General features: G+C 46.8%; 1 long non-coding RNA gene across 1 annotated transcript in view; it reads right to left on the bottom strand.

Annotated features, from left to right (window-relative positions):
• LOC118914678 (uncharacterized) overlaps positions 1 to 20,678 on the bottom strand; it is a 47,505-nt gene extending 26,827 nt beyond the window's left edge. The window contains exon 1 of the long non-coding RNA XR_008997254.1: positions 20,342 to 20,678. This is a non-coding gene — a long non-coding RNA (uncharacterized LOC118914678). The remainder of the gene's footprint in view (positions 1 to 20,341) is intronic.
• Positions 20,679 to 26,937: the final 6,259 nt, after the last annotated feature.

The raw sequence follows: 26,937 nt of genomic DNA, 5'->3' as shown, positions 1-26,937 counted from the left end.
ACAGCTGAGACCCACTTCAGGCACGGCCCTCAGCCAAAAGCCACCTTGCCAAAGCTTATACCCCTTCCCTGGGAAGCCCACATCCGGGACTGGCCAGTGCAAGTACAAAGGTCCAGCTCCCTTCCCTCACTGTGGGAAAACTTTCAAGGGCCACTCAAGCCCCAGGGCTCCCGTGGGATCAGCTGAGGCCGATGCTGCAGCTGCACCTGACTCAACTTCCCCTCTATCCCAACTTGCTTCTCTCCCTCCCTTACAGATTCTTTTCGTGAGCACGCACCACTGTGAACCTCCCACCCACAAAGTTACAGAATCTACTTGTAGGGGAACCTAACCTATGACAGTCACACAGCTTGAAATGGACAGAACTTGAATTCTAACACAAATCTGACCGACTTGAACGTCCTTACTCTTTCCACTCTTCCACACCACCTCAGCCTTGGTTTGGATCAGCCTCGGGTAGGCTCCACAGGTGAACATCACAGTCCTTGTCTTTGAGGCCTCAGAGTCCTTCGGGAGAGACAGTTCCCCAATCAACCCACTGGTGGGAACAGAGAGCCAAGGGCCAAGTGGACCAGGCACTGGGGAAAACCACTGGGACAGGCTGCTGTGGAATCTAGGCCATAAAAATGCTTCCTGCCAAAGGTCAACAGGAAGGACCCCTCCCCCAGGCTAAGAGCACAGATGATGCAGCCGCTACAGAGGATCTCAACCAGCAGGACCTAGAGAAGCCACTGTTACCTGGGCTCCTTAGGGTAAATCTGGACGAAAGGACCCCTGGGTGTCTTTTTTTGATGGGAAGGGATACAGAATTCCCCATCTATGACTGGGGTCTCTCCAGGCTCAGCCTGGTTCTCAGCACAGTTAAGACCCCTAAACTCCCCTCTTCCAACCTCTCCTGGGGCTTGGCTCTGATCTGCTGGCCACCTTTATCTTTCCTGCAATTTTCTTTTGTTCTTTCCAATGCCTCCCTCTCTTGCCAATGGGTTTCAGCCCTGGGCAACTTCGTTATGGATTCAGTGTGACCAAAGAAATTGACAGCAAAACATTCTTTGGGGTGAAAGGGTTATACCCAACTTAATCCCAGGTGGCAGGTCAGTCACTAGAATCCCACTCACTCAGAGCGAGTCTGTATGCAGCAAGCCAGTCTCTGCCTCTGGGCCCCTCTGTCCTCACAGCTGTCCCACACAGCCGTCCTCCAGGCCTCTGTCCTCGGTGCTGCCACCACTCCAGCCCCTGCTCTGCTCTCCTGCAGCCTTGCAGCCCTGCCACCGTGTGGTGCCCAGAGCACTGGGCGGAGCTCTTTTAATAGAGTCAACAGCCATGTATTGCCCACAGGTGTGCAGTGAGCTAGTCAACCAGGACCAGGTGAGAATCCTGGCCACAGGAACTCTCATTTTATCCACACTCCCCCAGCTATTGGGAGAGTATTTTTCTATACAATAGTATACACAGTAGTAATAGTACAACTCCCTTCAGGTTCCTGGGCCTGATTCCAATGTGTGTGTGTTGGGGGTCAGGGGATCTTCCCACACACACAACACCAAGCAATTCTCAAACCACCAGCAGGGTAACACTAACTGCCCAGAGACAGCCCCAGATGCCCCAGGGTAAGGGCTCTGTCCTACAGACTGCCCTCCACCCCCAACTCCAGACCCCAGTCACAAGCCCCAGGCTGTTACCTGGGCTTCTGACCAACTGGCTACAGGCTGACAGTTCCAATGACCTCCCCTCCAGGTTTGATTAATTTGCTAGAGAGGCTCACAGAACTCAGGAGAACACTTATGATTACCAGTTTAATAAAGGATACCGTAAAGGATACAAGTTAACAACCAGATGAAAAGAGACATAGGGCAGGGTCCCAAATAAATAAAGGAGCTTCTATCCTCCTGGAGTTGGGGCCCGCTCCGTGGCCTGGATGCCTCTGGTTCCCCAGGCACGGAAGCTCTCCCCGACAAAGGAGCAGGATCCAAAAGAGTGATAAGCTCGTCTCAGGGGTGTTGTGAGGGCTTCATCACATAGTCATGATTGACAAAATTATTGGCCGCTGGCCGATCCAGCCTCCAGCCCCTGCCCTGGGGTGGGGTCTGGAAGTCTCTCATTGACATGACAAGACATCCATTTCACTTTTCAGACTGTGCAGTTTCAGAAACTGTGGATGAAGACCAATTATACTTGGGAAATACATATTTGGTCGTCATTATATTGCAGGATGTCTCAAGGAATTCTCTGAACATATTCACCCTTACCTGCACAACTCCACTGCCCGCTCCTACCTCCCAGCCCTGCCTTTTGTCACTTCACCGGGCCTCTCGGGTGCTGAGCAAATATGATGAAAGGAGAAAGGGAAGAAGAAAGGAGGGCAGGGAAGGTAAGGAGAGTGGGGAGAAAAAGATCAAATGACCAACTCATGACAGGGTGGCCCTATATTTATCTGTTTTAACTTCCAGGGCCTCCAACATATCATTTAGGGATTTCTCCATCACTCCTGTCCTCCAAGGCAGGTCTTAACCCCACCTTACAGCTGGAAACACTGAGGCTCAAGAATAGAGGAGAAAGCTTTCCTGAGTACATTTAGAAGTGGTGTCAAGAGTTCAAGATCTTGGGCATCCTAACTGCCTGGCTGTGCTGAAACCCCGGGTGTGATTCTGCCCCCTCAGTGATCAGAGAGCAGGCAAACAGATGTTCACAGACAGACCAGAGGTCCATTGGCAGGAGTGGGAGGCACTCCAGCATTCTCTACCATCACCACCACCACCACCACCACCCCAACCCCCACTGGCGTCAGGTAAAGGTTGCTGGGCTCAAGAGCCACCAGTTTCCAAGGGGGCTACAGCCCTGGTGCCCTCAGACCATGTCACTTTACACTCATCTTCCCCCACTCAGCCCTGGATCACAGCTGAAGAGCTAAAGCCAAGCACCACCCCAGCCTTGTGGCTGCTGTGGAGCCTTAGCCAAAACCCTTTCCTTCTCTGGCCTTAGTTTCCCTGCCTGTAAAGTGTGAAAGCTGGGTGTGATGGTTTCTGAGGGGCCTTTCCAGCAGAAAGACCTCCAAGTTCTAGAGCCTACCAGATAAGAGACGCCTGTGTTCAGCCCCACATTGAGCCTCTCGCCCTCTCACCCAGGTTGGACACTGGCCTCCTCTGAACAATCAGCTAATGAAGCTGGAGCACCTCAAGGCATCTGCCTCTATCCCAGTCTCCCTTGCTTTCCTAGGGCTCTCTGCGTCTCAACTCCCAGCTCTAGGGCTGGGCTCATACCTCTCACAGCTTGAGAGAAGAGAAATCAACACTGCTGAGCACCTCTTCTGTGCCAGACTCACAGCCATGGGCTTTTTACATGTATTTCTAGTTGGCACCCTTCCAGTGGGTAGTCTTATCCCTACCTAAGAAGTCTAAGGCTCTGAGAAGTTAAGTAACTTGCACACAGCTCTTGGCGGGCAAGGCCTGAATTGCAACCAGGACAGTATATGTTGCCCTTGCATCATCAGAGAAGTCACCTGCAGTGAGAGCCCAACCCCTCTCCTCTCTCTTCCCCCTCATCCCCTCCACCCCGACCCAAGTCGGAGAACAGTCCTCTCCATTTCAGAAGAGGATGATAGCATGTTGCTCTGAGAACCAGGTTTCAGGGCTCATTTGAGAAGCAGCCAGAGATAACAGAAGAAACCCAGACTCTAGAGGCACCAGCGTTGCAACTGACTCCTGACTCTTGCCAACTACACAAACCTGAGCAAGTTTTCTTATCTGGAATGAAAGGATATCAATACCTACCTGATGGAGCTGTTACAAGAATTGACCTTGTAACATGAATGAAATATATTGGCACAGAATATGTATTAGATAAATGAACCCTCCCTCCCTTTCCCCACAGCCAAGCTTGCCTTATGCTCAAGTGCTGTTCTCTTCTGGTTTCAGGTGCTGAGAGATGGACATGGATACATTTACCTTAGCAAAACGACTCTAGGATAAAGCCATGCTTAAGAAAGTGGTTTTCTTCCTCTGCCCCATCCCATGGACCAGGTACAGTGCAGACAGTGGCTGTGGAAGCCACAGCAGCCAAGCAAGTCACAGCAGGTTTTGCCTTCCCCCCCTGCAGCCTGGGAGCCTGCCGTCTTCACACATTCCCTTCAGGCTGAATGTTGGCACACAGGCACCACAAGCCAGATGTTTGAGTTTTGTTAAGAGCGGCTTAAATAAAGCCTTGAAAACAATAATTCTCAGCCATCAAAGGGACATTTCTCTTCTGGCTTCATCTCTTTGACACGCTAGAGATTTTTTTAAGAAGAAAAGGAGAAAAACAACTCCTCTACAAAGCAGAAACATTTTTAAAAGCACACGGATTTTGCCATCATGCTCTGGCCTTTCTGATATAACCAATGAAGGAGAAAAGGAACTTAGGGGAAGAGCCAATTTTCTCCAGCCCTTGACACACACCTGCAGCACTAGAAAGTGTCTGGGGAAACCTGAACAGGTGGTGGCCACCTGATGACCTCCCTAAGGCAGAGTTTAAAGAGACATACACTTGGATGACATTGGCAAGTTGAGGAGTCTGCCTCCTTCTTCCTGAACCTTCTTCTTCCAATGGAGACTTTGCCAAAAGTATACTTAAGAGAAGGACAAAGCCTGCCCCCCCCCCCGCCACCTCCCTGTGTCACGGCACCTGGAAGGGTGACTGAGGCTGGACACCCCTTGCAGTCTAGAGGCGCTCCTTCCCAAGAACGGCGATACTGAAGGGGACCCACATGTGAGGCAAAGCCACCCAGAATGTTGTCCTGGACACAGTTGCACATTTCCTAGAGCTGACTGCAACATCACTGTCTTGGTATTATGAACTGAAAACCAGATTTTTAGAGACTCTGCTAGGCTTGATATAGGTTTAAGAACAGAACCTACCTGGTAAGAGCTATTGGAGGAACTGCATGTTCAAAAGTAGAACAAGGCCTTCAAAATGGTCAAGGGGCCCCTATCAGACCTGTCCTCCCACAGATAACAAGTATATATTCTGCATAAAATATTTTTAAACCACCTAAAGGTATTGGTTAAGAAAGAGAAAAAAAAAAGACAGAAATTGGAAGGGATTTGACACTTGAAAGAACAACAATGCATGTATTTCATGTCTTTAAAGCATTTCCCCTGAGGGCAGGCCACAGTCAGTGGCACACAGGATAGATAAATCTATAGGAATTCTGAAATCATAATTCCTTAAGAATCTTAAAAAAAGAATCTGAGCTTAAAGAATCTGAGAAAATGTGGATGAAGACAGCAGCTGGAACAGGATGGCAGAAACCCCAGAAAGGAAAGAGCCACAGAGATTAAGCCCCAACTTCTATGCATAATCTCTGCCCAAACCTCTGGCTGATCTTTCAACATACATGCACAGAGACGACTCCAAAAAGTCCAGGTAAGAGTGAAAGATCTCAACTGAGATTTCAGCTGCTGCTCACCAGATGGGAGACAGAGTTTGAAGCTTGAGTTCAGCCAAATTAAAAGCAAAAAAGCAACACTCTTTAGAGGAATATAATAGAATCCAGAGAGTCTCTCCAATATATAATTTACAATGTCCAAGACATAATCCTAAATTACTAGACATATAAAGAAATAGGAAAATGTGACCACACTCAAACAGATATCAGTGGAGACCAATAGTAAAATGACATTGTGACTTTAATGGACACAAAAGTGGGCCTGGATAAAAATCAAATGTGTATTCATATTTGAACTGACTGTTTATAGTTCATAATGCATGAGCAAAACCAAAAGTTTCTGTGATGACTGCCCTTGTACTGTTCACCATGTAACTTATTCACTATGTAAGAATTTGTTCTCCATGTAAGAACTTGTTCGTTATGCTTCAGAAGATTGGAGACTGATGAAAATTAGGCTTGGGGTGGACTAATGATTGTGCATTGAGCATTGACCCCTCTATACAGAATTTTATTGTTGTTAACAACCATTTGATCAATAAATATGAGAGATGCCCTAACAACAACAACCAAGAAAAAGTACACACTTCCAATTGTAAAATAAATAAGCAACCGGGATGTAATGTATAGCATAAGGAATATAGTCAAAATATTGTAACAACTTGGTATGGTGATAGCTGGTACTTAGAATTATCATGTATATAAATGTTGAATCACTGTGTTGTACACCTGAAACTAATGTAATGTAATACTGTGTGTCAACTACCCTTCAATAAAAAATAATTATCTAAAAAAAAAACAAAACAAACAAACAAAAAAAAAAAGTGGGCCTGGGATGAGAAACACTTTGCAGGGAAAGCTCTGACTCTGAGGTCAGGTAGGCCTAGTTTTTGTTCCAGCTCCACCACTCCCAACTGTGTGATCTTGGACAGTTAATTCACTTCTTTCAGCCTTAGTTCCCTCATCCTCATCTGCCAAAGGATAATAACACCACCTTCCTCCCATGGTTATTATGGAACCAAATTAATAATGAATATGAAAGTGCCTGAAACAGCATTTGGTATGTACTATGAGCCCACTATTTGTTGACTCTAAATAATGATTCCCAAGTCAACAGTATATCTTCACCCCTACCTTGGGAGTCTTTAAGCCCCTGAACATTGTATCTCCTTCAGTCCTCAAAATGGGGATGTTTTTCATTGAGTGACCTAAATTCTAAGTAAATGTTTGATACATTCTAAGGGACAGGCCCACCCATCTAAGTCATTCAAATGCACACATCCATCACATTTTGTAGGGCCCTAGAAGAGATAAAGAGAAAGCAGCAAGGGCCCCTACCTAGAAATCATTTTGTTAAATGGCTGTTTGAGCTAAGTCCTGCCTCCTCCAAGCCTTAGACCCTGGAAACCCCACCCTCAACTAGGAACGTATTGATCAGGAACTGAGATACCTAAATAGCCATAGGGTCAGATATTGGTCAGGCTGGAAGGGGATCAAGAGTTGACTTGGTCTAATCTCTTCATTTCAGACACGAAGAATCTAAAGCCCTGGAAAGAGGGGTGACTAGGGTAGATTTCCATGGAAAATTAAGAGAAGAATCTTGACATAACACTTTAGAGGATACCAAGCACAAATTCATTCAAAATTTTATATCACACCTACTACAACTTCGTAAGTTATGAAAAGAGCTGATAGAAGTGACTGCTATTCCCATTTTCAGATGAGCAAACTGAACCCTATGAAGTGATATGATTTGTTCCATGTCACCCTGACAAGCAGTGTCTACATGGGGCTCATCCCTGGTCTCTCCACCCCTGATCCTCAGACAAAGACATTTCTATTAACCCACATACCTACAAACGCACTTCTTGGTGCCCATCCCAAGCAAAGGAAGCTGGACAGCAGGTGGGGCTATCCAGAAGGAACCATGCTAGGAAAGTGGCAAGGACCAGCAGCTACTGATGAGCCATGGTAACAAAACCAGTCAGATCCCCACCCCACCTCTCCTGGGGCCCATACATTTCTGGAGCTTTAACCTTGAGGATGGCTTTGGAGATGTCCCTCTGGACTCCTAGAGTTGGATTTTTGTGAAGTCTCCCACCACCTCTGATTGAGGATGCCCCTTGGAAGACTGAAAGAGCCTCAAAAAGAAGCCTCTTGGACAACTGGGGTTCTTTCTCCTTCTCTCTCAGGCCAGCAGAGCCTTTTAATTCTGACCTAGTGACCCCCAAGCCTGGAACATATGGCCCCCCCACCTCCCTTCTCCTTGATACCCAGCCAAGGCCCAGGCCACAGGGAGAAGGAATTAGGATTAGTGAACTGACTACTTCCTCTGATGCCTGAGAAGTTCCTAACCCTTACTGGACTCCACTTGCCCTGTTTGCCCAGGGCATAGACATCTCACAAAGCTATTAGTCTGGTGCTAAGGTGTGGACCCCCTACACTCTCTCCAGTCCCTGTTCCACCTCTGACTCCCCCAACTGTGCCCCCAGCCCTTCAGACCAGTCCTCCAGCCTTCCCCTACCCTCACTGTGCTGCTATTCTGAGCTGCTCATAAATTGCCAAGTTTGACTCATCTTTCTTCATAAATCCAGAGCTTCCAGCCTCCTGTTTGGTTTGTGTTCCTGAATTATCCATGAAGTTTTCAATGGCTCAGTGAACAGGCAAGCAGAGCCCCTCAGCTCCCAGGAGAAGCCACCATAGGCTGAAAAGAGTGCTTGTGGGATTACCGAAGGGAGGAGGGGGGCATCCAGCCTCTGGAGAAGGGAGAAACATCAGGAGCATGCCAGGAAACTCACAGAAAACAGTGAGGGAAAGCAAGTGGCCAGGTCTGGAGAAGACACTCTGCCATCCCCAAAGGAGGTGGAAGCAGAGAGAGAGATGGATGCAGCAGACATCACACAGCCTGTTCCTGGAATAAGGATAAGGCCCCGGCATTTCCTGGAATCCAGGATCACCAATCCACAGGGCATTAAGGCTAAAAGGAAACTTCAGATATACCTGACTTTTCTTTTACAATTGTGTGTGTGTGTGTGTGTGTGTGTGTGTGTGTGTGTGTGGTAAATACACATAACAAAATTTACCATTTTAACCATTTTTAATTGTGTGCAACCATTACCACCATCCATTTCCAAAGCTTCCTCCAATTTTTACAGACTGAAAACCCAAGTGCAGAAAGACAAGAGGACCAGCTCTGCTACACGTTTGTAGCAGAGACCAGGTGAGAATTTGTCAATGAAGTGGCGCCCACAGGCTGGTCCCTGAGAGGGTGGAGGCTGAGCGTGTGCTCCAGAAGAGAAAAGGCCCTCTACACAACTATTCCCCACCCTGCGGGAACCCCCACCCGATGGGCAGCCCCTCATCCTGAGCACCTGCTTGCCCCCTTCCTCCGTGAACTTGAGAAATGGCCCCTAGCTGCATCTGCACCAGCAAACGCAGTGGGGGGCTCGGCCCTCCGTGGGTTTATGGAAGCCATCTGTCCCCAGCTGAGAGCTTAAACACAGCTACATAATCAGCTCTCCTCAACCCTGCTGCTGCCACCATTTCTCATGAAACCTCACAGAGGCCATGACTCTTTTTTTTTTTTAATTGAAAACATCAGTTGACAACACCCTTCCTCCCCCAAGTCAGGGGAGAGATGGGGCTCTGTTTAGACCCAGGATTCTGGTGCAACACAGGCTGGGTTAGACCCTGGGTGGGGACACTGATAAAATACATCTCCCAACACACACACACACACACACACACACACAGGAGTGTGAGCATTTAATTACCACAGGAAATCACTTCCTAACATTGAATGCCAGCCCACTCTCTGTGTTCCAGCCAAACAGCTTTTGCTGGCATATTTTTTTTTTTTTTTTTTTTTTTTTTTTTTTTTTTTTTTTTTTTTTTTTAGATAATTATTTTTTATTGAAGGGTAGTTGACACACAGTATTACATTACATTAGTTTCAGGTGTACAACACAGTGATTCAACATTTATATACATGATAATTCTAAGTACCAGCTATCACCATACCAAGTTGTTACAATATTTTGACTATATTCCTTATGCTATACATTACATCCCGGTTGCTTATTTATTTTACAATTGGAAGTGTGTACTTTTTCTTGGTTGTTGTTGTTAGGGCATCTCTCATTTTTATTGATCAAATGGTTGTTAACAACAATAAAATTCTGTATAGGGGAGTCAATGCTCAATGCACAATCATTAATCCACCCCAAGCCTAATTTTCGTCAGTCTCCAATCTTCTGAAGCATAACGAACAAGTTCTTACATGGAGAACAAATTCTTACATAGTGAATAAGTTACATGGTGAACAGTACAAGGGCAGTCATCACAGAAACTTTTGGTTTTGCTCATGCATTATGAACTATAAACAGTCAGTTCAAATATGAATACACATTTGATTTTTATACTTGATTTATATGTGGATACCACATTTCTCTCTTTATTATTTTTAATAAGATGCTGAAGTGGTAGGTAGATACAACATAAAGGTAGAAAACATAGTTTAGTGTTGTAAGAGAGCAAATGTAGATGATCAGGTGTGTGCCTGTAGACTATGTGTTAATCCAAGCTAGACAAGGGCAATAAAACATCCACATATGCAGAAGATTTCTCTCAGTACAGGGGGGGTGAGGTTCTAAGCCTCACCTCTGTTGATCCCCAATTTCTCACCTGATGACCCCCCAGCGACTGTGCCTGTCTTAGGTTGTTCCTCCCTTGAGGAATCTTACCCGTCTCTGGCTAACCAGTCATCTTCCGGGGCCACACAGGGAAATGTTAAGTTGGTAAGTGAGAGAGAAGCCTTATTGTTTGAAATGGTTAGCTTTTTATTTCTTTGCATATTTATGCCCTGTGGCTTCTATGCCCAGCATTTGTCTTGAGGTATCTTTACCACTTGGAGGAGTTATGATACTCGGTAAATTTGATATGAGGCACGAATTCTATTTAAGAATTCGTTGTAATTAGGAAGGAAGAAGAAAAGCTATAGAAGTAGCAGGCGGGAGAAAACATGGGAAGATTGATTATTTCTTTGACATATCTTCTTGTAGAGTAACTTCAGCATGTATATATTTTAAGCTACTACTTAAATTGCGCACACACATTAACATAATAGGAGTATAGTTACATAACCAAAGCATACCTGTAATTACCAGCCATCTCCAGTGAAACCAAGAAAACCAGTTAGGCACCCTAGGCATTTGTGAAAACTTATCAATGATATGATGGTTATTATCTAACTGAATTTGAATAGTTTGAGAAAAATCAGACAAATTAAAACAACCCATTCCTGGGCACTGTTCACATCCCATATGTTCTTTTAACAGTAAATAGTCTGTAGTTGTAAGATTTTGGAGCGCTACAATTTGCACTTCTCCTAATTATTGGTTGAGTTCCAACAGTATAGATCCAGTCAAATTTGTTGTTTTACTGTATGCACAGGCCAGCTTAGATATCTCCTTCATTCCCATGGCAAGTCCAGGAACTGGTGGGATGAGTGCATCTACAGCTGTAGCAGTGCGTGGATCTTTGTTGGGGTTTTTTGATGATCATCTTCTGGCATGAGTCTTCCCGAGAGTGCTGATGTTGGAAGTTCTCTTTCATATCGTTTCTTAGTTCATTTTCGGGGTAGCCAAATTAGGCTTTGATCCTCTGTATAAACACAAACAGACCCTTTGCCTACACTTTTATATGTCCTTTATATTATTGTGTAGAACTCATTAGAGGTCACCACATAGGAACTGCATTTTTTTTTTTTTTTAATCATTAATCTACACTTACATGACGAATACTTACGAATACTTTGTTTACTAGGCTCTCCCCTATACCAGGTCCCCCCTATATACTCCTTTACAGTCACTGTCCATCAGCGTAGCAACCTGTTGTAGAATCACTACTTGTCTTCTCTGTGTTGTACAGCCCTCCCCTTTCTCCCACCCCGCTATGGATGCTAATCTTAATACCCCCCTACTTCTCCCCCCCTTATCCCTCCCTACCCACCCATCCTCCCCAGTCCCTTTCCCTTTGGTACCTGTTAGTCCATTCTTGAGTTCTGTGATTCTGCTGCTGTTTTGTTCCTTCAGTTTTTCCTTTGTTCTTATATTCCACAGATGAGTGAAATCATTTGGTATTTCTCTTTCTCTGCTTGGCTTGTTTCACTGAGCAAAATACCCTCCAGCTCCATCCATGTTGCTGCAAATGGTTGGATTTGCCCTTTTCTTATGGCTGAGTAGTATTCCATTGTGTATATGTACCACATCTTCTTTATCCATTCATCTATCGATGGACATTTAGGTTGCTTCCAATTCTTGGCTATTGTAAATAGTGCTGCGATAAACATAGGGGTGCACTGATCTTTCTCATACTTGATTGCTGCATTCTTAGGGTAAATTCCTAGGAGTGCAATTCCTGGGTCAAATGGTAAGTCTGTTTTGAGCATTTTGATGTACCTCCATACTGCTTTCCACAATGGTTGAACAAGTTTACATTCCCACCAGCAGTGTAGGAGGGTTCCCCTTTCTCCACAGCCTCGCCAACATTTGTTGTTGTTTGTCTTTTGGATGGCAGCCATCCTTACTGGTGTGAGGTGATACCTCATTGTAGTTTTAATTTGCATTTCTCTGATAATTAGCGATGTGGAGCATCTTTTCATGTGTCTGTTGGCCATCTGTATTTCTTTTTTGGAGAACCGTCTGTTCAGTTCCTTTGCCCATTTTTTAATTGGGTTATTTGTTTTTTGTTTGTTGAGGCGTGTGAGCTCTTTATATATTCTGGACGTCAAGCCTTTATCGGATGTGTCATTTTCAAAGATATTCTCCCATACTGTAGGGTTTCTTTTTGTTCTATTGATGGTGTCTTTTGCTGTACAGAAGCTTTTCAGCTTAATATAGTCCCACTTGTTCATTTTTGCTGTTGTTTTCCTTGCCCGGGGAGATATGTTCAAGAAGAGGTCACTCATGTTTATGTCTAAGAGGTTTGTGCCTATGTTTTCTTCCAAGAGTTTAATGGTTTCATGACTTACATTCAGGTCTTTGATCCATTTTGAGTTTACTTTTGTATATGGGGTTAGACGATGGTCCAGTTTCATTCTCCTACATGTAGCTGTCCAGTTTTGCCAGCACCATCTGTTGAAGAGACTGTCATTTCGCCATTGTATGTCCATGGCTCCTTTATCAAATATTAATTGACCATATATGTCTGAGTTAATGTCTGGATTCTCTAGTCTGTTCCATTGGTCTGTGGCTCTGTTCTTGTGCCAGTACCAAATTGTCTTGATTACTATGGCTTTATAATAGAGCTTGAAGTTGGGGAGTGAGATCCCCCCTACTTTATTCTTCTTTCTCAGGATTGCTTTGGCTATTCGGGGTCTTTGGTGGTTCCATATGAATTTTTGAATTATTTGATCCAGTTCATTGAAGAATGTTGCTGGTAGTTTCATAGGGATTGCATCAAATCTGTATATTGCTTTGGGCAGGATGGCCATTTTGACGATATTAATTCTTCCTAGCCATGAGCATGGGATGCGTTTCCATCTGTTAGTGTCCCCTTTAATTTCTTTTAAGAGTGACTTGTAGTTTTCAGAATTTAAGTCTTTCACTTCTTTGGTTAGGTTTATTCCTAGGTATTTTATTTTTTTTGATGCAATTGTGAATGGAGTTGTTTTCCTGATTTCTCTTTCTGTTGGTTCATTGTTGGTATATAGGAAAGCCACAGATTTCTGTGTGTTGATTTTGTATCCTGCAACTTTGCTGTATTCCGATATCAGTTCTAGTAGTTCTGGGGTGGAGTCTTTAGGGTTTTTTATGTACAGTATCATGTCATCTGCAAATAGTGACAGTTTGACTTCTTCTTTGCCAATCTGGATTCCTTGTATTTTTTTGTTTTGTCTGATTGCCGTGGCTAGGACCTCTAGTACAATGTTAAATAACAGTGGGGAGAGTGGGCATCCCTGTCTAGTTCCCGATCTCAGCGGAAATGCTTTCAGCTTCTCGCTATTCAATATAATGTTGGCTGTGGGTTTTTCATAGATGGCCTTTATTATGTTGAGGTACTTGCCCTCTATTCCCATTTTGCTGAGAGTTTTTATCATGAATGGATGTTGAACTTTGTCAAATGCTTTTTCAGCATCTATGGAGATGATCATGTGGTTTTTGTCTTTCTTTTTGTTGATGTGGTGGATGATATTGATGGACTTTCGAATGTTGTGCCATCCTTGCATCCCTGGGATGAATCCCACTTGGTCATGGTGTACGATGGTTTTGATGTATTTTTGAATTCGGTTTGCTAAAATTTTGTTGAGTATTTTTGCGTCTACGTTCATCAGGGATATTGGTCTATAGTTTTCTTTTTTGGTGGTGTCTTTGCCTGGTTTTGGTATTAGGGTGATGTTAGCTTCATAGAATGAGTTTGGGAGTATCCCCTCCTCTTCTATTTCTTGGAAAACTTTAAGGAGAATGGGTATTATGTCTTCCCTGTATGTCTGATAAAATTCCGAGGTAAATCCATCTGGCCCGGGGGTTTTGTTCTTTGGTAGTTTTTTGATTACCGCTTCAATTTCGTTGCTGGTAATTGGTCTGTTTAGATTTTCTGTTTCTTTTTGGGTCAGTCTTGGAAGGTTGTATTTTTCTAGGAAGTTGTCCATTTCTCCTAGGTTTCCCAGCTTGTTAGCATATAGGTTTTCATAGTAGTCTCTAATAATTCTTTGTATTTCTGCGGGATCTGTTGTGATTTTTCCTTTCTCATTTCTGATACTGTTGATTTGTGTTGACTCTCTTTTCCTCTTAATAAGTCTGGCTAGAGGCTTATCTATTTTGTTTATTTTCTCGAAGAACCAGCTCTTGGTTTCATTGATTTTTGCTATTGTTTTATTCTTCTCAATTTTATTTATTTCTTCTCTGATCTTTATTATGTCCCTCCTTCTGCTGACCTTAGGCCTCATTTGTTCTTCTTTTTCCAATTTTGATAGTTGTGACATTAGACCGTTCATTTGGGATTGCTCTTCCTTTTTTAAATATGCTTGGAGTGCTATATACTTTCCTCTTAAGACTGCTTTTGCTGCGTCCCACAGAAGTTGGGGCTTAGTGTTGTTGTTGTCATTTGTTTCCATATATTGCTGGATCTCCATTTTGATTTGGTCATTGATCCATTGATTATTTAGGAGCGTGTTGTTTAGCCTCCATGTGTTTGTGAGCCTTTTTGCTTTCTTTGAACAGTTTATTTCTAGTTTAATGCCTTTGTGGTCTGAAAAGTTGGTTGGTAGGATTTCAATCTTTTGGAATTTACTGAGGCTCTTTTTGTGTCCTAGTATGTGGTCTATTCTGGAGAATGTTCCATGTGCACTTGAGAAGAACGTGTATCCTGTTGCTTTTGGATGTAGAGTTCTGTAGATGTCTATTAGGTCCATCTGTTCTAGTGTGTTGTTCAGTGCCTCTGTGTCCTTACTTATTTTCTGTCTGGTGGATCTGTCCTTTGGAGTGAGTGGTGTGTTGAAGTCTCCTAGAATGAATGCATTGCATTCTATTTCCTCCTTTAGTTCTGTTAATATTTGTTTCAGGTATGTTGGTGCTCCTGTATTGGGTGCATATATATTTATAATGGTTATATCCTCTTGATGGACTGAGCCCTTTATCATTATGTAATGTCCTTCTTTGTCTTTTTTTACTTTCTTTATTTTGAAGTCTGTTTTGTCTGATACCAGAATTGCAACACCTGCTTTCTTCTCTCTGTTGTTTGCTTGAAATATCTTTTTCCATCCCTTGACTTTAAGTCTGTGCGCGTCTTTGGGTTTGAGGTGAGTCTCTTGTAAGCAGCATATGGATGGATCTTGCTTTTTTATCCATTCTATTACTCTGTGTCTTTTGATTGGTGCATTCAGTCCATTTACATTTAGGGTGATTATTGAAAGGTATGAATTTATTGCCATTGCAGGCTTTAAGTTTGTGGTTACCAAAGGTTTAGGGTTAGCTTCTTTACTGTCTTACTGTCTAACTTAACTCGCTTGTTGAGCTATTATAAACACAATCTGATGATTCTTTATTTCTCTCCCTTCTTATTCCTCCTCCTCCCTTCTTCATATGTTGGGTGTTTTGTTGTGTGCTCTTTTTAGGAGTGCTCCCATCTAGAGCAGTCCCTGTAGGATGCCCTGTAGAGGTGGTTTGTGGGAGGCAAATTCCCTCAACTTTTGCTTGTCTGGGAATTGTTTAATCCCTCCTTCATATTTAAATGATATTCGTGCTGGATACAGTAGTCTTGGTTCGAGGCCCTTCTGTTTCATTGCATTAAGTATATCATGCCATTCTCTTCTGGCCTGTAGGGTTTCTGTTGAGAAGTCTGATGATAGCCTGATGGGTTTTCCTTTGTAGGTAACCTTTTTTTTCTCTCTGGCTGCTTGTAATACTTTGTCCTTGTCTTTGATCTTTGCCATTTTAATTATTATGTGTCTTGGTGTTGCCCTCCTTGGATCCCTTGTCATGGGAGTTCTGTGTACCTCTGTGGTCTGAGAGGCCATTTCTTCCCCTAGTTTGGGGAAATTTTCAGCAATTATTTCTTCAAAGACATTTTCTATCCCCTTTTCTCTCTCTACTTCTTCTGGAATGCCTATGATTCTTAAATTATTTCTTTTATATTGATCACTCAGCTCTCTTAAAATTCTTTCATTCCTGGAGATCCTTTTATCTCTCTCTGCATCAGCTTCTCTGCGTTCCTGTTCTCTGTTTTCTAGTCCATTAATGGTCTCTTGCATCTCGTCCATTCTGTTTTGAAGTCCTTCCAGAGCTTGTTTTATTTCTGAATTCTCCTTCCTTAGTTCTTGCATATTTCTCTGCAAGTCCATCAGCATGGTTATGACTTTTGTTTTGAATTCTTTTTCAGGTAGACTGGCTAAATCTATCTCCCCAGATTCCTTCTCAGGGGAAGATGTAGCAGATGCCGAAGCTGTCTGGGTTAGTCTTGTCTGAATCATATTTTTTTGCCTTTTCATGTTGACAGGTGCTATTGACTGTCAGCTGGGAGGGCCAAAATTTTCACTTACTACTGGCCTTTCTTTACTGGGGCAACTGCGACCCCTAGTGGCTTGTGTTGGGTAATTGCGTGTAGAGTGGGTCTTTGTGTCTTGCCTGGCCGGAAGGGAGAAATTTCCCTTTCTGTGGGCGGAATTTGTCTCAGGCTGCTTCTCTGCTTTCGCAGCGCCCGGTGGGGTGATGGATGGGGGGGCTGCTTGACTGTTTGCCTCCGTGAGGGGTCTCAGAGCTGTTGCCCAGGGGGTTAGTGCACCCGGTTTTCCCTGTAATTTCCAGCTGCTGTACTGTGACCTGGGTTGTTTCCGTCAAGCTGTTAAGTCCCTGTCCCTTTAAGACTTTCAAAAAAGCCCCCGCTTTTCTTTGTCACAGGGGCATCAGCTTCAGCACCCGCTCTGAGGTCTACCCCCTGTTCTCCCAGTATCCAGGGCCCCCTGGGCATATACTGTGTCTGCGCTCTGGCCCGGATGGCTGGGGCTGGGTGTTCGGCAGTCCTGGGCTCCGTCTCCCTCCCGCTCTGCCTATTGTTCTCCCGCCGGGAGCTGGGGGGAAGGGCGCTCGCGTCCCGCAGGGCCGGGGCTTGTATCTTACCCCCTTCGCGAGGCGCTGGGTTCTCGCTGGTGTAGCTGCAGTCTGGCCACTGTCCTGCGTCTTCTGGTCTCTCTTTTAGGGCTAGTTGTGTTTGTTGTATTTTCAAAAGTATATATGTTTTTGGGAGGAGATTCCCACTGTCCTACTCACGCCGCCATGTTGGCTCCGCCTCTTGCTGGCATATTTATCCCCAAAATGGGCCCTCAGCTTCTGCCTGAATAATTCATACACAGATAGGTCTGGGTCTTGTAGACAAGTTTGGGATGAAGTAGAAAAATGAGCGAAAGCCCCCAGGGCCGACAGAGGCAGGGGCTCAGGCTAGTCCACCAGGGTGGGAGGGGAAAGTGTCCTTCTGAGAAGATGACATTTAAGCTGACAGCTGAAAGTTTTAAAAGACTCAGTCATGGGAAGAGGAGAGGGGAGACCATTTCTGAAACGGGAACAGCATGTGCAAAGGCCCCTGTGCCATAGGTCTCAGGCTGCCTGCTCCCCACCTTGTCCCAGCCTATTTCTCCTTGGGAGGGTTTCTCTCTGCCCTGCTCACTGCTACCTCCTACCCATGCATAGCTCAACAGCACTTCACAGCTGACAAGGAGTTTTCCACAATAGCCCTATGAGACAGACCCGGAAGACATTTTAGTGATGAGGAGAGTGTGTCTTAGAGACACTGCGTGACACATGGTCTGGGACAAGCATCATTTGCTCCCCTCTGGAAGCCCCAGGGAAGCTAAGTGGGACAGCAAGGCCGCCATAGCCAGGTCCCACCCCGTCAGAGGACCCCTCCTTCCCACTGCCCACTGGGCTCTTGCGGGGGGAAGTCGGTGCCACTGAGAGAGGCTCTGCTGCACGGCAGTCTAGCAAGAAAGACAGGCTCCAGAATCGGACTGCCAAGCTCTTTCTCTCACTAAGAGTACACTTTGCCTCTCCTAGCCTCTTTTCTCATCTGTAAAATGAGGCTAATAATTTTCCCTAATTGATAAGGTTGCTCTGTAAACACTTGGCACAGTGCCTAGCACATAGTAAGCACCCCTTCACGCCCCCAAAATAAACATAAATAAGATTAGTATTATTCAAATTCAGGCACAACGTAAGATTAGGTTTTTTAATTTGTCTTAAAAAATCAAACACATACCCTCTTACTCCCACATTCACAGATTCACAGTTTTTATATAAACCAAACACTGTCTCCATCCTGCTCCCCTTCCTCCCCATCCTTTAAATGGCCAAAACTGTTGACCACTGCCGCCATCGGAAGAGAGTCCCCGGTTGCTGCAATGGCTGTTAAGATGATGCGGAGAGTGGCTTCGCACACTGGAAGGGGCCACACAAATGGCCTCTGCTGATTAACAGGCTCTTAAAGCACCAACCTCATTATCTGATGCTCCTGGGCCATACTGGTCCTCTAATTCTATTTTTTCAATTGTAAGCAAGCAGCCATATAGCTGCACCCTAAGACATAACACATATTTTCATGCTGTGATCAAATAAAACTTAAAGTGAATCAGCCACACATGGGTGTTATGTGTTATGATTACTCTGCAACTTAGAGATAAACTCTTAATGGTAAGCAACAGCTCAGATAGAAAGTGTATTATGTTTTTCTCCTTTGTCAGTTCTTCTGAACCTTTAAATGGTGGTGGTGTTAAGACTGAATCCATATCACAGATCCATATACTAAAATTCATTTCAAATTCCAAAGAGCCTGGGTCCATCAGCCATGGCTCCCTGCTGCCTGCCACCCCCCACCACAGACCAGTACATAGATTGAAGCTCCCTGGGTCTGCAAGTGTTTCTTCCATTCCTCCCCTCATAAGGGATGTCTAGAATGTCAGCTTATTCATCCGTTTCAGGGAAGGTGGTAGAAAGAACATGGATTCTGAATTAGAAGGTCTTGGATTCAGATCTTGGCTCTGTCACTCATTAGCCACATGACCTGGAATGAGTCACTTTTCTTCTCAAGACCTTAGTTTCCTCATCTGTACGTGGGGTCATTGTAAGGACACATGAATTAGCATATGTTTTAACAAGAGTGGTACACTGTGCAGATTCGGGCATCAGACTGCTTGAATTCAAATCGCAGCTTGACTACTAGTAGGCTGTGTGGCCTTGGGAAAGTCATCCATCCTCTCTGAGCTTCATTCTCCTCATCTATAAAATCAGACAGAAACAGTACCTGCCCCATACAGTTATTGTGGTAGAGACATAACACATAAAATACTAAGAAGAATGCCTGACACACAGAACACACTGTCTCCCTCCCAAGTTTGTTGTAGCAGCTGTTAGCTCTACTACATGTCCAAAGCTTGGCACATCTTAGGCACGCCTCTCAAAAGTGTAGACTGCCTGCTCCCACTGGAAGAAACAGCCAGGGTTCCTGGGCAACAGCAGCCCTGGAGCCCACAGCCACTCCTACATGACCAGGAGGTGGTGACACTGATACTAGGCTCCCTCTGGGGTACGGTGCGGCAGGCAAATCTGATCAGGCAAAAGTCAGGGAGGAAATCGGCAGTGGGAAGGTTCAGGACAGAGCTGGTGGACCCAACAGTGGGGCCTTCACCTTTGGCACCTCTGAGAGGAGATTCCCAGCAGCCCTGACTTTGAAATGCATTCCACTCAACTGTGAATGAATAATTCACAGTCTTTGATATCATATTGCTGAGCAGAAGGAGAGGGAGAAGATGATGAGGGCACTGGGATACCAGAAGATGAGAAAGGAAGATGGGAAATAACTCTTTTCTGGCCTATTTGGACTTGCAAGTCTCCATCAGAGATGATTCCCATAGGCTGGCCCCTGGATAGCCTGTGATCCTCCCTCACCGGGGGACCAATGAACCAGATATCAAGAGCCACATGAACACACTTAGGCTAGTGTATCAGCGAGCCTAGCAGGAAAGAGAAAGGAAGAGTTCATAAACAAGGGGATCACAAAGATGTAATGCTTCCATCAGCATTACCAAATGATTTGCATTTCCCCCACCTAGATTCCAACTCTCCTCTTGGCAAGCCACCCTTTTCCTTCATTCCGAAAACACTCAGAGGGCCCTTCTTCACCAGCCTATGAGGGTGAGTGGCACCAACAATATCCAGATATTGCTAGTTCTTAACAGCTATCTGCCACTCGGGATCTCAGTCCTCTGCAAACTCCCTGCCGCATCTGGGAGCTCCAAGGAGTGTCTCACTTGTGGACAGGTCTGGGTTTCCACTCTCTCAACTGCTCTGTACATTTGCTATGACAAACACTTTGCTGAATGAGGTGGGTTTTTTTAAATCTTATCACTATTTTAACCAAGTAAGTTTGAGCACCTACTTCATAGCAGGCACTGTGCTTTAAGAGCTCAGCATTCTCCTCCAAGGCTGGAAGAATGTTCCCTTCATTCATGTTATGCTCAGGTGCCAGTAGGAGGGGTCCCACCAAAGTGTTGCTTGGGCTGCAAAGGGTTAGAGAATAAATAAAATGATTTTTTCAGTCAACACTCTTGATTTTTTCTGTCTGTAGGCACTCAGGCTATAACGTCATTGGGTTTAGCAGGGTTTGAGGACGAGCCACACACCTGTTCAAGAACCACTGCCCTCGGGCCATCAAGCATGTTGCAGCAGCCAGACCACAGGAGCAGACCTGTTCAGCCCCTGTGATGAATTCTCTCTCAGGGACCCCACTGCCCCCAGCATCCTGGCTTCCACTGCCCCTTCCACTGGTCCAGCAGACACAACTCTGAATTATCCACAATTGTGGACAGAGTTAAGGGTTTGGGTGACCCCCCCACCCACACAAAGTCTTACTGTTCCATAAATGAAAGAATGCAAACAGATGCTTAGTGTAAGAAGGGTCATTATCACAAACGCCAGCTAGATCTGAGCCTCAGCTGACCCAGAGGCTGCTGTCTCCCTCCCAAGTCCTGACTGGCAGCCACCAGCGGCCTCTCCCAGCACAGCCCCTAAAATGAGAAGGGGAGCGGCCTCGAGTGGGGAAAAAGTAAAGTCCTAGATGGGATGAAAGGTCCACTTCTCTGACATCACCTCTCCCCCCAGAGCTGGGCCTGCTCCTCTGAGCCCAGACAAGAGGGAGCCCAGTGTGGAGATGCCTGGATACAGATGTCCCTGGCATGGGCACCTTAACCTGCCCCTTCTGGCTGGAACCCAAGATGAGAAGGAAATACATTGGCAGAACTCTGAGGGCACGGGAGGGAATTTTGGTGAGCCACAGTCCAGCCCCATGCACACCAACCCCAGACCTGACAACCCATCCTGGCCTTTGCACAACCCGGAAGTTCTGGATGCCTGCTCCAGTTAATGGTCTCTGTGGCCTCCTGCCTCCTTGAGGCCAAGTCCTATTCCAGATCCGATTCTGATATCTTCAGCCAAATCCTTAGGCTCCATAAGTTTGCCTCAATAGCTAACTAACAGTAATAATAAAGTCAGTAACAATGGCAAATATTTATTAAGAACTATGAGCCTGACACTGTTACATATAATTAATTTCATCCACACAACCTTATGAGGCAGGTAGTACTATTAATCCTATTTTGCTGATTTGAAAACTGATACATATACTCTAAAGGCTGGTGGCCTTATCTAGTAACACATTCACCTGTTAACAGAGCTCTCAAGGGCCAACCCCTCACCTGACACTTCTAGACATCATCTAGGCCAGCATGAGTCAAAGCTGAAGACTGGACTCTGCTAGATGCCTTAGCTACACCTTGTTTTATCCTTGAAATGACTCTGGATAGTGAGCACTATTATCCCATTTTGTAGATTCCAAAACTGAGGCTCAGAGGCTTGATGGCCATGCCCAGATCTCTACCAGCTAGTAAGTGGCCATGTTAGGAAGTATATGGCAACCTGTCCTCATGCTTCCTGCCACCCAGCATCCCCTCCACACAAACATCCAGCTTCTGCAGTTGGCAGGCAGGCACCCTACCCCTACTTCCTCTTCCTCCCCACAGCTCTGGTCCTGAGGGTCTCATTCCAGGGGAGACAAGAGGCAAGGTGAGAAAGCAGGACCTAGGCAAATGCTGCAAGCGGGAGAATCTGGAGGAAGTCTCTGGATAGCTGCAGGTGTCTCCCCTCCATACTTTCTTTCCCCAGGGAATCTTGGTGAGGAGAGAGATGTGGAGATGGAGGCCTCTTGTAAAGCTAATTAAAAGGCCCTCCCAGCTCCAGGAGCGGGTCCTTCACTCCCCTGAACACTGGGCTCCCAGGCTCAGGTTGGCAGGTGCCCCTCTGCCACATGAGGTGAGTATCTCAGCATCTTGCACACCCTCATCCCCAGGGTTGCAGCCCAACCAGAGGTAAGGAGCTAGGTACCCCCCTTAGTCCTCACCCTCTGACCCAGCACAGGAGGAGGGGGCAGAGACTGGACTTGCTTTCCCCCTCTGCCCACAAGTTCCTGTTTCTGTTTTGTTTAAAAAACCTCCTTCTGCCAAACAGAAGAGCCCCTCCCCAAGCTCTCTGATCCCGTTACCAGTCTTGTCAAACCTGGCCTTCCACTGCCTCTTGAAGAAAAGGGGCCTTCCCGGAACAGCCCCACCCAGCTCTGCACGCCCCAGCCCGGGATGTGTCCCTGTGCTGTAGGTGGAGCCTTTCTGAGTGTTCTTGGGAAAGAGGAGGACCTGCCTAGACTCTCTACCTCCAGGTCTTTGTAAATGCTGTTTCGTCTTTGGGAAAGCCACTCCACACACCCTACCCCAAAATCTCTCTTAACACTTCAATCCACAGCACAAATGTGGATGGCTTCATGGCTCCGTTAAGTTACAACCACCCCTGGGGCTCATCATTCCCCACTCAGTGCCCTCTGAGGCCCCTCTTTTGCCATCCCCATCACCTTGTGATATAGCTGTAGGCTCAGGAGACTGAGCTCCTTGCTGGCAGAGCAGGGTCTTACTCAGTGTGGCATGCACAGTGCCAGCACACAGTGGTGCTCAAGTTGGGTGGAGAAGCGGTTTTCCCTCTCACTGGGGTAGGAGCCCCCAGAAAGGGTGGTTCTCGAGCCTTTGTAGATCGAGCACTGCAAAGCGGCCAAGGGCAGAATCACCTTGGAGCCGGGCACTGTCTGGGTACTCAGAGCCCAGCACATTCATAGGCTGTGGGTAGCCAACCTTTAATCAGCCACTTACAAGGGTGCAGGGAGCTGCACCAAGATTTTACACCCATTGTCCTATTTACTCCTCATGATGACTATGTCACAAGGATACCATTAGCCCCATTTTCCAACAGGGAAATGGAAGATCAGAGGGGTTAATGAAGGTGACCAGGGTGACACAGTTATTAAGTGGCAGAGCTGGTACTCAAATCAGGCCTGCCTGACTCTAGAGTACAGGTTCTTATCCACACCTGTTGCCTGGGCTTTCACACCCCACCTCCACCATGAAGTGACCCCCCCCCCCAGCCCCGTTATGTGGGTTTGAGGCTCTGTGTGAGTCCATGACTCAAAGGACCAGAAGCTTGCCTGACACCAATAGGGCCCTGCTGCACCCTCACATGGGGACTCAGACCGCCAGGGGACACCATCAAAGGTGAAACATCCTGGTCAATTACAGAGTCAGTTCTCGGCCTCCAGAGCTAAGCCTCACCTGTCATGAAAGCCTCGTCCCAGGCGGGTGCCCAGCTACCTGTAAGTGATAATGAAAAGGAAGCCCAGGGCCTCAGGGGCAGCTGGAACTCCCAACACTGCCCCGCAGTGCACTTCACCCTGACCTCTTGCTCCAGCCACCAAGCCCCCACCACCACCGTTTCACCAAGTCTGCAGGCACTGAGAGCCCCACCCCTGGGCAACTGGGAGGAAGAAGAGCCATCCTCACTGGCCCAGACCTCAGGGCCTGGGCTCATCAGAGGCCCCAGGTTGAACGTGAGCTGGAGGGTACTCAAGTCCACACACACACTGAAAAGGACTTACGTGTCATTTTTACAGGAAGGGGACAGTGTGATCTTGAGCAAGTCACTTCATCTTCTGAGCTTCCATCTGCTCACCCATAAAATGGGTGGGACTCCTGGTAGTCTGAGAGGCTGCTGTGGGGAACTCAAGCAGCTCCAAGGAGGTGAGGGTTGTGCAGATGTATGGGACTATGACAGTTAATAGTGACAATGGTATACACCCTAGAGTGCTCACATGGGGCACACACTGTTCTAAGCGCATTATGTATATTAAAGCTTATTTTTTCCTCAGAACAACCTTCTGAAGTGTGAACCATGATTGCCCCATTTTACAGATGAAAAGAGTAAGGCACAGGGAAGTTATATAAGTTGCCTGAGAACATCCAGCTGGTGGGTGGCTGCAGCAGGCCTGTGAAGCAGGACAGAAGCTTGTGTGCTGCTCTGCTCTAACCATGGAAGCACAGGAGGGAGAGAATGGAGATGAGGAAGTAGGCCTTTCCAGACAAGATAGCCTGGGGGAGCTGCCCCTGGTGAGCACCTACTATGTGTCCAGCACTTTCCTCACTTCTCACTTAATTCAGCAGCCCCAGGGGACAGGCATCCTCACATGCACTGGCACCCCAGGGGATGGAGGGCCAGCAAGCCCAAGGTCTCCTGGCTGGTAAGGATTAGAGCTCCGCCTTTTGTTCCCCTCTCCCTGCTACTTGCGCTCCACCCTAGCCTAGTCTTCCTGAGCCCAAAGACCCTGCCACCCCCTGCATTTCTGGGTGCCTGGGACTGGACACCCTGCAGGGTGACAGTGAGGCGGCCAGAGGCTGGATGTAGGCCGCTCCCTGCCTTACACCCCGCCACAGGGCTCCCCTCTCTCCCAGCCAGGCAGCCAGCTGCTTGGCTCTCTACCTCCTCTCCCCATTGCCGCATCCAAACTGCCTGTCCTATTCAGAACACCCACCAGGGCCCTGCAGAGGGGGGCCTAGCATGGCCACAGCCTGGCACTGGAGAGCCTTGGACTATGGGTGAGGACCTCTCCCCTAGCTCAGCCTAAGGTGCCCCTCAGAATCCTGACACCCACACCCAAGTGCCCAGCTGTACCCCTGGTTACCCTCAGGCCAAGGTCCTCTGTCTGCTCCCCACCTACAGGCCCAGGAGAAGGAAGGAGGGCGTCCAGCTCTGCCTCTTGCTCCCAGAGCCCCCACCTAACCCTCTGAGCAACTGGGCTCCACCAAGCTCTGCAGCAGGTGCGTGGGGTAAGGCTGCCCCCCACAGGCAGTCAGGGGAGGAAGTTGCTGTGCTCAGGAAAGCTAACATTTCTTTGGAAACACAGGAAGGGTATCAGGGAGCGGTGTCTCTGCTGGGTTGTCTCTAGAACCCTGAACCTCACCCCCCAGGCCTGAGGCTGGGAGAAATCTGTTTAAAAGGGTGTCAAAGGCTGTTTAAAAGGCTCCGAGGAGGGGGTGTCGGTGAGGGGGTTCCAAGTCCAGCACATGTAAGTGGGACTCAGAGGGCAGAGGTAACCCCTGGCTAGGTGACCCCTAGCACAGAGTCAAAGGGCATGTCCCATTCCCCACCCACACCCCTCTCACTGTCCTGACGGTTGTCTCTGGGCTTTAAAAACTCCCATCCTACATGCACCCTCCCACAATTCCTAATTTGCCTGGAACTGCTTCCTAGAATCGAACCAGAATCCCTCCTGCTGCAACTGAAGCCCAAGTCCAAATGCTCTAGTCCTGGTTAGTCCAGTGTGGGGGAAATAAGCAAGTGGGCACAGCACTGCACCCTCAAGGCTGCCTGTAGGGGAGAAGTGGGCAGAGCAATTACTGGAAGGGAGCCAACGGAGCAAGGGGAACCCCAGGGGAAATCTGGCCAAGGACAGCAAACTAGAGAGCAGAGCATTTCCTTAAGACAGATGTCTCCGCTGCCTTCAGCCCGAAGACCCATTTCCATTGCTCTTTCACCGAATTGGAATGTGTCTGTAGGAAGGACCCACGCTCACACCAACAGGAACACTATCAACCAACCCTTAAAAGCTGTTGTTGTGAGCAGGGGCTAACGTTTGCCAACCCCAGCAGCCAGGCCAGGGACCTGACACAGCAGTTTCTTCTTGGCTTGTCCTGGGTTTGAATCCCAGTTCTACCGCTTCCCTTCTGAGCCACAGTCTCTTCCTCTGGTTAGGGGGAAGAACCATTCTTGCCTCAGTTGATGTTTGCAAGGATCTGAGTATCACTTCAGGTTTTAACACAAAGGTAGGCATATACTCAGTGCTCCATACACATTCAAAAGCAAGTCCTTCTAGGGATGGCCTTGACTGGGTTCCAAACATCCTGACCAATTTACCTGACAATCATGGGTAAATTACCCTCTCTGTGCCTCAGTCTCTTCATCTGCAGAGCAGGGAGAATAATACCACAGGGCTGCAATTACACTTAAATAAGGCAGCATGTGTAAAAGTTCCTGGCACATAATGGGTCCGTACTGAGTCAGAATTATTGGTAACTGGATGCCATCAACCAATTGTTGGACAGAGCAGGGAACTCTTGACATTTCAGAGGAGATTCTGAAGCCAGCTGACTCAGGGTTACCTGATGGCCCATCCAATTTTGAGTTTCCTCCATCCAAACAGCCATGCCCATCAGGTTTCAGGACCCAGGATTCCAGGGTCAGAGCCCCTGACCCCTCATCCAGAAAGAAGCAAGATGTGCCCATGGATTGGTGATGATCTCCACTAGTTCTCTGAGTGTTCAGTGGACAAGTCACCTCCGTGTCTGCATCTCAGACCCCTCACACAGTGCAGGACTCACCCCAAGCACCAGCTATGAGAACACTTGCATCAGCTGGACTCTACTCCTGTCTGCTTGAGCCCAGGAACCTCCAGGAGGGCAGGAGTGGGCTTCTGCCTGGCTCTGTTGAGGGCTCTCCTGGAAATCCCTCAGAGTTGGCCTGCCCTTGACAAAGGGGGTCCTTCTGAGCCCCCGTTTCTACAGGAGTCAGGTCATGACTAGGGAACCAGAGCCCTTACTAGGGGGCAGCCAT

This window comes from Manis pentadactyla, chromosome 4 (assembly GCF_030020395.1).
Source record: "Manis pentadactyla isolate mManPen7 chromosome 4, mManPen7.hap1, whole genome shotgun sequence".
Taxonomy (NCBI): domain Eukaryota; kingdom Metazoa; phylum Chordata; class Mammalia; order Pholidota; family Manidae; genus Manis; species Manis pentadactyla.
The sequence above is the reverse complement of the archived record's forward strand: the minus strand, read 5'-3'. Positions and strand labels throughout refer to the sequence as shown.